A 12,769-nucleotide genomic window follows, 5' to 3' on the forward strand; every position below is an offset into this window, starting at 1 on the left:
CTGACAGTGTTATCTCAATTAGCAGCAGCAGCAGCAGCATGCGTGCATGTCTCGTAACTTACATATGTATTCACCATACATTTTCACACAGAATGAATTCTGAATAGACAAAATCTTTCTACTTATATATTTTTATTATCCACAATGTCAAAACACCTCTGATTGAGGTTCTGGCTGATATGTACATCTATTATCAGACAGTACATCTCACTTGATGATACGTGTCAGAGGAAGAACAATAATTATTGTATATATTTTAAGTCTGATTAGTGAAATATGTTACTAGTCAATGATGTATGAAATGAAGAAGGAAAGGAACTGGCCACCCTACCCCATTATCTCATAGCTTCGTTACCTCATGAGTGTTACCTTATTGGTGTCACTTATGAGGCTCCAACCTGTCTTCGGACAGTTGAATAAACTGACAACAATGTAATAAAATTCAAATTAATTCTCCAGAAAAACATCAAAGGAGGTACATCTTTCTTTCTCTTCACTACTAAATACCAACATAATACGTGAGAGATCCAGAACGAATTACTAGGAAAATGGTCCGTTTCCCTAGTATTGCGTCCTGAACTTCCTGTCTGTTTAACAAGAAGGGAGCAAATGCAGATGTGCCTTCTTCGGTGTAGAGAATTACCAAATTCATTTCCTGTCATCAGTACATTTCAAAACCATGTACAAAATATCAAGGCATATAACCTCAATAGGTCTAATTTATTCAAAAGTTGATTATTTGTATGTTTACAGCAAAACTCACTACTTTCTTTTACAAAACTTTCTTTTAAGTAGCTTACAAACTCTTTTTAACATATCAAGAATAAATAAAAAATATAAATGCAATTTCAGTTCATAACACTTTGGACTATAAGCTATCCCCATACTAGTCGGATGATCGTTCACCTCTGCTAGCAGTCGGCTTTGATCCTCTACAGGCTGTTTAGTAATATTTATTAATTTTTAAACTTGAAGTTCAGGTTGTAAATAAACAATACGAGGGGCACAAATGACATTCTAAAAACCAACATACAGATGAAACCATTTTAAATGTAAAAAATATTCACAGTTTAAAACGTACTATTGCACTACACAATGAAAACTCAGAAAGAACAATGAGAAAGAATAGCCCTAAAAGAACCAACCAAACAATGTTGTTGTCTAGTGCCTTGCATTTGGCAATGAAGCCATTAGCAGACCAACCAAGCAATGAATTCACATATTTAATTATATTATACAAGTTGTCCAAAATATGGTCAGTAAGAAGAATGTGTACTTCAACATATCACTAGCACCATACAAAGACTGCACTATAGCACAAACATCAAAGTGAAAGTGAAGTAGTACATAGGAGCCACAGAACAATAACAAGCATGTCTCCTTTCACCCATTCTTTTTAATAATTCTATTCACGAAGTCACAAGGGAATTGTATAGACCTACAGAAAAGGAGACATCCAAAAGAATTCTTAAGCATACTTATGGCTTTCAGAGAACCTGGAGGTTCATTGCCACCCTCACGTAAGCTCACCATCGGTCTCTATCCTGAGCAAGATTAATCCAGTCCCCACCACCATACCCCACCTCCCACAAATCCACTTTAATATTCTCTCATCTACGTCTTGGCCTCCCCAAAGGTTTTTTTCTCTCCAGGCTTCCAATTAACACACTATATGCATTCTGGATTCGCCTATATGTGCTACATGTCATGCCAGTCTCAAACGTCTGGATTTAATGGTGAAGAATACAATGTGTGCAGTTCTGCGTTGTGTAACTTTCTCCATTCTCCTGTAACTTCATCCCTCTTAGCCCCAAATATTTTCCTAAGCACCTTATTCTCAAACACCCTTAACTTATGTTCCTCTCTCAAAGTGAGAGTCCAAGTTTCACAACCATACAGAACAACCGGTAATATAACTGTTTCATAAATTTTAACTTTCAGCTTTTTTGGAAGCAGATTGGATGACAAAAGCTTCCCAACTGAATAATAATAATTTCCGATATTTATTCTGCATTTCGTTTCCTCCCGAGCGTCATTTATATTTGTTACTGCTGCTCCAAGATATTTGAATTCTTCCACCTCTTCAATTTTTATATTTCCATTTCATACTATGTTCTGGTCACGAGACATAATCATATACTTTGTCTTTTCGGGATTTACTTCCAAACTTATCTCTTTACTTGCTTCAAGTAAAATTCCTGTGTTTTTCCTAATAGTTTGTGGATTTTCTCCTAACATATTCACGTCATCCACATAGACAAGCAGATGATATTATATAGTCATTAAAATATATAGTTGTCGCATTACATAGAATATCCATCCTGGGGAAATAACACTGTTCTGCTCTCGGAGGAGAAGGCCTTTTGAGGGCCAAACTAAAATCTCTGTTGCCGAAGTGGTTCTGTTGGAATGTCTTGTGCAGGTATCGAATCTCCAAAGAGAGACTTTCTTGGTCCGAATCCCCCTCGCCCTGTGCAGAAAAGCTCGTTTATGTGTCATTGATGGTGACTGGTTATATACTGGCTAGACATGGTCTCACAGCACTTGAATCCCTGAAGATGACACAGCTAGTCATCGAAAGCTTGAAAGCAACAATCCAACTCACCTGGCTGAGAATCCGAAAAAAAATTATTCCATAAGTTGTTCTCTCTCAGTAAGGAACACGTGTGCCTATCTTCTATTTCTGAAAGTGTATATTTCCTACTTCTGCTGTGTTTATTTAATTTGTGCGTAAAATACAGTGTGGTCGCGTCACACTTGATCCGAAGAATGTTCCCACATGGGTGGGAGCAAGCCTATAGAACACGAGGTAAAACATGACATTTTAGATCCGTAATCTTCAGCGTATTGCATTCACATAACTTTCATTAATTAATGACATGCACACAGTCATCATTTTATTTCATTAACCTGTGTTACAGTAGTTGCTAAAAGTGGTGTCCATTAGCATTCAGACATTCCTGATATCTTTTGATGAAATTTGAATGCACACGCAAAAGTTCTTCTTTCATTATCCTTCTAATTTCTGTTATTATGTTGTCTTTCTTTCTTACCACGTGCGATCATTATTATTATTATTATTATTATTATTATTATTATTATTATTATTATTATTATTATTATTATTATTATATTATTATTATATTATTATTATTTGTGGTGAACATCTAAAAAATAGAGTCTATAGAAATACGCCAGAGATTATGGATCTAAAATGCCGCGTGTTAACCATTTTAATGGACAGCACATAATGAACAGTTAATCGAAAAAAAAAAAAAAACATATAATACCAGTACTTATTATCAATTTTAATGGACATACATCTATCTGATGCCATTAAAATATTTTGAAAAGTCGTTATTTCTTCTGCATTTTCCTACAACTAATTTTCTTGTTGTATGTTCGTTTTAAGTTTATTAATCACTAAGAAATATACGAGCAAGTGGGTTACTTAATTTACTTACAAATGGCTTTTAAGGAATCCAGAGGTTCATTGCCGCTCTCACATAACCCCGCCATCAGTCCCTATCCTGAGCAAGATTAATCCATTCAATACCATCATATCCCACCTCCCTCAAATCCATTTTTATATTATCCTCCCATCTATGTCTCGGCCTCCCCAAAGGTCTTTTTCCCTCCGGCCTCCCAACTAACCATACATATCCATCAACTCATTATTATATCTTCTTCACCAGTTAACACCATCATGAACAGCTTCCAATATCTTTCTCAAAGTCTTTCTTTCAAAAACTGCTAGCCTGTTGCACATTTCAACATTTAACGTTCATGTTTCTGCACCATATAAAACAAGTGGTCTTATTAATGTTTTATATATGTTCTTTTCCACCTTTTCAAAGAATAAATTCCCAATTTGTATATTTCCATTTCGTACTACATTCCAGTCACGAGACATATATATATATATATATATATATATATATATATATACTTTATCTTTTTGGGATTTACTTCCAAACCTATCTCTTTACTATGAGCAGTATGAACAATTCAGGAACTAGAAAAGAGCAGTCTAAAACCATCACTCTATACCACTTAAAAATCGCGTTCTTTCTTTTTGATGCAAATAACTCACAGTACAGTAGTTGAGATGGATAATGGATATTCTATTGTCCTCTCCAATGACAATCATAGTGAGCCTTAGTGCTCCCGACAGACTAAAGTTTGTGCTATCAATGAAGAAAAAAGAAGTTACAGTTAAGAGACAAATTCTCGATGACTAAAACCTTTACTACATTTCAAGCAAATCAGCAGTCACTTTCCCCCTCCCCCTGAAGCCACAGTTTCTACGCATTCCCGTTCCGTAATTCAGTACTTTGTTTCAGAGCTATCTGTTGCAATAAATCGATTCCAAGAATTTTGTTTTCTTGGAGCATTTTCTGTGATATACATACTAGGTTCAAAAAGTTCCCGGAATTTGCTATTATCATAGAAACAACGTACCTTAAACACTATTCCACAGTATTCCCTTCAAAATAGTTGCCTTCCGCAACAACACACTTTTGCCAACGCGTGTAGAGTTCCTGGAAGCAGGCTGGAAGCCATTTTGTGAAACCCGTCTTAGTGCTCTCGTCGCGTTTGTGATAACCTCTTCAGCATTGAATCTCCGTTCTTTCAGATGACTTTTCAGACGGGGAAACAGGAAGTAATCAGGTGGTGAGAGATCAGGAGAGTATGGTGGGTGATCCAAAGCAGTTATGTTGTGCCTGGCAAGAAAATTCTTTACAATAATTGCGCGATGAGCAGGTGCATTGTCATGCATAAGGAACCAGTTGTTTTCTACCCACTTTTCTGGACGTTTCCTTCTCACTGCGTCCAGGAGGCGACGGAAGATTTCTACGTACAATTCTTTCGTTACAGTACGACCTTCTGGAATGAACTCATGATGGATGAGACCCTGAGAGTCGAAGAAAACTTCCAACATAACTTTGCTTTTGGAAGTGTCCCTAGGAAATTTTTGCTTCCGAGGAGATGTTTTCGATTTCCACTCAGATGACTGTCGTTTAGGGACTGGGTCGTACAAGTAGTACCAAGTTTCATCACCAGCAATAATTTTGTTTAAGAAATCACCATCTTCATCAGCCATACTGATCATGTCCCCAGCAAGAGTCATTCTTGTTTCTTTCTGTTCTGCCGACAACATTTTCGGAACTAACTTCTGAGACACGTAATGCATGTTGAGATGCTTGTGAAGAACATTGTGTACACTTCCGACTGATATTCCGACCTTTGCTGCTATCTCTTTTATGGTTTTACGTCGGTCGTCCCTCACAACATTACGCACACGCTGAGCGATTGCTTCATTTGTTGCAGTTGTTGGTCGGCCGCTGCGTACGTCATCTTTGATGCTATCGCGGCCACCAGAAAAGCGTTTATGCCAGGCATACACTTGAGCTGCTTCGCCATATGCTTCTTCCAACAATCTTAATGTCTCTGCAGGAGTTTTGTGTATCAAAACACAGAACTTGATGTTTGTACGTTGCTCTGTGGACATAATTACAAAATGCGACGAACAAACAAAACACTATGATAAACAATTGCCTACAACTCAAAACCAACTATCGCCATTATCAACACACTTAAAGAAAATGACATCATGAATGTTACCAACAAAACAAATGTATAATATCCCTTGTTATATATTAATACGAAAAATGGTAGTAAAATTCCGGGAACTTTTTGAACCTAGTAGTATAAGGCATATCCAATACAGTCACATCATGATCTTCTGTCAAGCTGTGGGGAACAAACCGTGTACAATCTGGATAATTTTCCTTTACATGTTTGACATCAACTGGCAAGTGTGAGTTGTTACTACTTATAGTTTATATTGTCCTGTGTTTTTTATTGTGATTTCAAATCATTCCATTGTTCCTATAAAGGGACACTGGGACTGAGCTGAGAAACTTTAAAAATGTTTTATCAATTGCTTTCAAATTCGTTGTGTTTCTTGTGTCTGTACATTTAAATGATAGTAACAAATTTCATAAAGATTCGTTAGTTCCTTAGGTAATAATTTTCACTTATTTTAATTAAATTATGTATAAATTCAAAACATTCCTCACAGCTTCAGATTTGTTAATTGCATTTTTTTTTAATTACATCTCACGATTAGGAAAACTGTGCATGGATTTTTAGATCTGAGTATTTGTCAATGAGATAAAAATGTTAATAGAAATCATAATTTTTACTCAATAATATTCTTTGACTTTTTAAAGTTAAAAATCTATATCATGAAAAGTTTACACTGAAGAGCTGATTTCATGCACAACTTTGTGTACGGTACCCATTGGAGTATGCTGAAAAGTTTCATATAAATCAGAGCAAATAGAAGCCCCTAGGGACCTTCTACTGATCACAAACGTAGTTTTGAGAAAACACAATTTTTACTGGGTGTGACAGTTTAAAAGACCTGCGCATAGCATTTTAAAAATGGCTCTCAGACCTTTAAAAATGACAGATCAAGGCTAAATTTAGGACAGAATATTAAACAAATATATTTGCCTTTTTGGTAAAAAAAAATTTCGTACAAATGTTTTAAGTACTAGATCACACAGTGCGGCAACTGAAACACGGGACTAGTGTTACGAGACATCAACTGGTGCTGTCATCTACCAGAGGTGAATATGAATCCAAAGAGAGATTGTTCTTAAAAGTGCTATGCTGAAGGTCATCATAAACTGACACCATTTGAGAAGGAAATGTGTGAGAAGAACAATAGGTCTGTGTGTGTGTGTGTGTGTGTATGTGTGTGTGTGTGTGCGTGCGTGTGTGTCAAAAACCAAGAATGAAACAAAGAAAGAACATAAATTTTACTGTTTAGCCAGGCAGAAGTGTCATACAGGCCCTATTGTATGTCAAATGCAGTTAATTCTGTCAATGTGATTCAAACTTCAAAGCAAACAACAGTTGGCTACAACGTTTTAAAGACAGACATGGGATTACTTTCATTAAAGTGGTAGGTGTAGAAGAAAAATCAAACAGAGTGCTGGTAATCAAATTGTGAGTAAATGTTATTTCACAATATGTAATGTTTCATAGTTACTTCTACTATACTCTCTCTTTCACAATAGAAAATTTGGGAAAAATTTCATAATCCTTCAATACAACATAATACAATTTTTCTAGTCCCCAGAAAACTGTTGTGTTGAGATGGTGAAGAATCGGTAGAACAGAGAAAAATTCTCTCTTCTCTCTGTGGCTTAGTGGATAAAGCACCAGCACATAAAGCTGGAAACCCGAATTCGAGTCTCGGTGCCAGAGAGAATTTTTTTCCGTTCTACCAATTTTTCACCATATGGAAATGCAGAATTCCTGCACTGAAACTCCATATGTACTTAGCTCTTTCATCAGAATAAATTTACTGGTTAAATTCTCAACAGAAATAATAGGCTATATTCTATATAATCCTTCCCATTGAAGGCTTTAAGGAACCAACCTGGACAAATACCCAATGTCCCATCCCTACCTTCCCGTGGTGCAGCTGTTAGTAAGCATAATTTTACAAGCTGAACTAAAGGAAGGGGCTACTCATCAATTAGCACTGGTCAGCTTGATGAGTTAATGACTGAATTTGGTATAATTTTCCTCTATTCAATACCTAATTCCCTCTTTACCCTTTCCTATCCAGTCCTCTGACTGAGCTCTTACTTTCTTCGACCCCGACGGCATTAGAGCATTCAAGGCCTAGGGGTTCATTTCCCTTTCCTTCCTCCTCTTTCTACTTTTCTGTTCCTAGTGCTGACCTGCTATGGCACTAAAATCGTCCTCCAGTGGCTTAAGGAGGGAAAGCTGGTGATCAACAAGATCTCCCAGCTAGGTCCAATGGACCCATCGACCAACAGCAGGTGTGGTCCTCCAGACATTCTGGGGGTTGTGTGTGAATGAAGTAGCCACCAAAACGTTAAAATATGGTGTTTACTTAAATCGGCTACAACTTGCCATTTAACACCTCAAACTCTGTGCTTCAGTGGCTGGCCATGATAATATCTTTGAAAAATATTGGAGTGTAAGAGGTCAAATGACTTTACTGTCAAACGCCTGGCATTAGAAAACAACAACTACTTTGGTAGATCATAGTAATATGTTGTATCGAGGTTCCGCTGTATAAAACATAAACAAGACTGTAAGTTATTTTGTATGACAGCAAAGGAGTTGTGCACAAAATGCTTGTGACCAGTGACCAAACAGTTACTATTATCTGGAAATTTTGAAGTGTTTGTTTCAGAGATTCCCTTGTTTACAGTGTAAGTGTCAAGAAGAAAACAGTTTGTTCCTATTGCCTGACTACACACTAAGTCATAGGGCTTTCATTACTAGGAAGTTTCTGATCAGCACAAAAAAAAGTGTGTGTTGTCTCATCTATTGTAATTCGATAATCTTAGCACCATGCGACTTATTTTTATTCCCAGAAATCAAAGTAACCTTGGAAAGGTGTTATTGTGATGTGGATCAAAGTTCTGAGTAAAGACAGAACAGAATTCCATGGCCTTCCACCATTCCTTTCAATTGCTTCACGATCATTGTCTGCAGTGTGTGAGTGAAGGAGAAAGAATGAACTTAGTAAAAAATGCTTAGATTGTTCATACATGGAATCTTCACTTTTTAGTCCCTTTTTCCAGATGTCACACTGAGTGAAACAATCTTCACAATTAACACTGCGTAACAAAATTTGAGCAACTTTTTGTTTACCTTATTTTTTGGTGTTTATTGCTTAATTTGGTGATGTTGATTATGAATATAGGGGTGGTTTTTTTCCCAATGTCGATATTTTGGATGTAATAATCCATTCTTCAATATTCTTAAAAACAACCAAAATTACATGTTTACTTAATATAACTAGAGAAATAAAGTGAAATCTAATATACAATACATTCTATAGTGGTTCACACAAGTTCAAATAATACTGAATAACACTGAAAAAAGGAAAACAACAATACCATCATTCAGAAATGTACACGAGAACAGCTTCTCCTTTTATGTTCTGTTGACTCCTCTGCACATACGATGCTCCATATATAGTCTCCCATCATTGCACAATCTCAACGACCCTGATACCTTCTTTCCATAAGCTGAATGTCCTGGTGAAACCGTTCCCCATGTTCCTCGCTTACATCTCCTAAATTTGGTCTAAAGAAATTAATATGAGAAAACAAATAATGCATTTTGACTGACATTCTGCACCCTAGCACACGGTAATTCTGCATCAAATTCTCAATCAGTTTCTTGTAATTGTCACTTCTTTTGTTGTCAAAAAATCATTGCACTACCATTCTAAACACTTCAAAAGCATTGCATTCGTCAAGAGCCATAACATCTACAAGTTCTTTAGACTGTAACATCACTCGAATCTGTGGCCCGGTAAAAATTCCACCTTATATTTTTGCTTCAGATAACTTGGGGAACATTTGTCTGATGAGAGCTAGAGCCTCAGAGTTACTGTTCATACTTTTGATAAATTGTTTGATTAGTCCAAGTTTGATATGCAGTGAGGGTAACAGAATCTTCTCTGTAGACACAAGAGATTCATTTATTACAATGTGTGTGCCTGGCTTCAATTCTTTTCCTTTTGTCCAGTGTTTCCTGGTGTAATGCTGACCGTCTGCCCTGCTGTCCTATAGGCAGAGGAAGCAGGAATATTTGGTGTAGACACCTTGAAGCCCAAAAAGAAACCCCAACATTTTAAAATCATCACTAATATCCCACTTGTGGCTTCCATAGTTGAATTTTTCCAAGAGCAGCTTGACATTTTCATACGTTTCTTTCAGCTGTGCAGAATGAGCCACTGGAATAGAAGAAAATTTGTTCCCATTGTAGTAGGACAACTTTAAGACTACTGCTTGAGCTGTCTATAAAAAGACGCCACTGGTCTGATTTATGAGGAATCTGGATATATTGAAAAAGAACATTAACATTGCTACAAAGACATAGATTTTCAGATATTTCATAGAAGCACTCAAAATCCTTATGTCTTACTCTATATTTTGTTTATTTTGTATCCTTCAGCAATCAAGTTATGTTCCTTAAGACAGGATGCAAGGAGTTCGGCCTTTGATTTGGTTAGTTCCAACTCCCTTATAAGGTCGTCCAATTTTTGTTGAGTGAAGAACTGTGGTTTATTTGTTTGGCTTTCGTCATTATTGCAGAAATCACTGTCATCACTAGGATTTTGTACATCTTCATCTTCAGATACATTCTGTTGTGGTGGCGATGGAATTGGCAACTCCTCAGAGTGCGGTACTGGAGCAATAGATGACTGTATGCTAGGATATGGAATGTGCTCTGTTCTTTGTACTTTTATAATGTGTAATGTCAACCATACAAAAGTAACAGTTGTCGTGATGGTTGGTTGGCTCTCTCCATATTCGAGTAACTGCAAAAGCCATAGATTTTCTTTTTCCATGTAGCCAACTCTCTAAGGTAGACCTACAGCTATCGCAAGACACATGAGAAGTCCATCCAACAGTTTGGTCTCCAACCGCTACACTGAAATAAGCTTGGTAAGCGATACAGAACTTTGTCCCAAACACAATTTTATGTTTCACTTTTTTAGATGCGATATAATGTCCACAAACATAACAAAATGAGTCTGCAGGCAATTTACAACGTCTGGATACTGACATATTTCACCAAAAAACAAGAATCAATCGTTTCCATAATCACTGAACTGCAGTAGTTGCAATTTAGAATTTCACAAACAACAGGAAGACGTTTTGTGCAAAATATCGATATACATAGATATGACAATTAAAGATGTCGATGTACACTGATGTTACTAATGAAAAACGCCATTGCCATTTACTGATAATCGCTTTGAACTACTAAGATTATCACAAAAGAGCAGAAAATTCAAAATTACAGGGTTGGGCAGATAAAACCGACCCGTCTCATCTCATTTGATTTGAAAGAACTATTCTTATTCACAAAACAACTCTTTACATTGCAACAACAAACAGAACAGTTTATAAATCATTTGTAAGTTATAGCATGTAACAAGCAACAATGTAACTAAACATGCGGAATAAAAGATAGACAACATAATTTGAAATCAAATGAAATGAGGCGGGCCGGTTTTATCTGCCCAACTCTGTATTAGCAAATTATTAAAAACCATAATAGTTGTTTATTTAAAAAAGTATCGACATTTGGAAGAAACTAATGGTATATTCGTGTTCAGCAGTCGAATTCATCCAATAAACACTAAGAAATGAACATAAACAATTTTTTGTTACGTATTGTAATTAGAATTTCTATGGTTCAGAAATAATTTTTATTATACATAACAGAGAAATGCTACAAATGAAAGATATACTTTAAAAAGTCATAAAGTACAATCTTTTTCATCCACTAGAACCAGTGCATCAGGCCCTTCATGTGATATGTTGACTGTTTCAGAGAGTTACCATCTGGACACCATGTGCAAATGGAAGTACAAGAAATAATGAAAATTTAAAACAATATAATTAATAACAGTGGTGACTTGTGGGTATTGAATTCAGAGGGGCTGCATACATTATAAATCATGCAACTTGCCTTATTTAAAGATTAGTTCCATGTGCCTTGTCTTGTAGGTTGCAAACTTTTGAATCACCTTCTTATTAAAGTCTGAGATGTCGTTTAACATAGTCTTTTCAATGGACAACATGGCTAATGCAATCAGTCTCTCTTCTCTCATCGTATTTCTAAGATAGGATTTTACTCTTTTCAAATAAGAAAAGCAACGTTCTGGTTTGGAAGTTGTCATTGGTATGGTGATAGCTATGTGTAATAGTTTCACAACTTCTGAAAATGAGGCCTGCAAATTCTCAGATAGAAAAAACTGCAAGAGCTTGACTGCGTCACTGATATTTCTGAATTTTTGTCTCTGATACAACACAGTGAGGTCCGGTTTTTTAGTTTGTCTTTATCAGACATTGGAAAAAGCTTCATATATACATTTAGGTTATTTTCAGGAAATGATCTTTGGTAGCATTAAAATTTTTCTTGACACAGAAGAGAAGGTACTATAAGATGATCTATGAATTGCAATCGAGTGTTAGCTTGTGTGATAATGAAGTCACACACTCCTTGGCTGCCGCAACCCTTGTCTGATTCCCTTTGACCTTACGACGCTTGCTAGGGTTTTCATTTTCACAGTTTTCACTGCGAGCCTTTGTATTTTGTTTAGCGGCTCTTTCCATTATGAGATTCAACCAATGGGCATAGCAATGCACAAAATATGCATATTTGTAACAATCTCTAACTTTTTCTTGTGCTGCATTTAATACACCACTCATCATAGCTGCTTCATCGTAGCTCTGTCCAATAAGCTTATCTTTCTTTGTTTTAAAATTGTTTCTAGCTCTGATATTGCATTTGCATCTTGTTCGGTTGTGTTAAAGAAACCCCAGAACCTCTCCACAGCTTTTTCTTCTTTGTTACAATACCGAACTACAACCACAATCACAAATTTCCAGATATATCTGTGATCTTGTCAGCAAGAACAGAGACAAATTCGGCTTCCTCAATCTCTGCTAAAATTTCCTCTCAGAATACGTCCAATATACATTCCAATAGCTCATTTTACAGGCCTATAAATGGCGAAGAGGTCTCCAAATGGACTTGAACATCGAATCTATTTCACTTGTATATTTCACCAAATTGAGGAATATTCCTTGATTGTCAGACCCTATCTTTTCATTATGCCCTCATAATGTTAACTTGTTGGTTCCACAAAACTTGATACAGTCAATAATTTCTAGACAACACTTCT

This window comes from Periplaneta americana, chromosome 3 (assembly GCF_040183065.1).
Source record: "Periplaneta americana isolate PAMFEO1 chromosome 3, P.americana_PAMFEO1_priV1, whole genome shotgun sequence".
Classification (NCBI taxonomy): Eukaryota; Metazoa; Arthropoda; class Insecta; order Blattodea; family Blattidae; genus Periplaneta; species Periplaneta americana.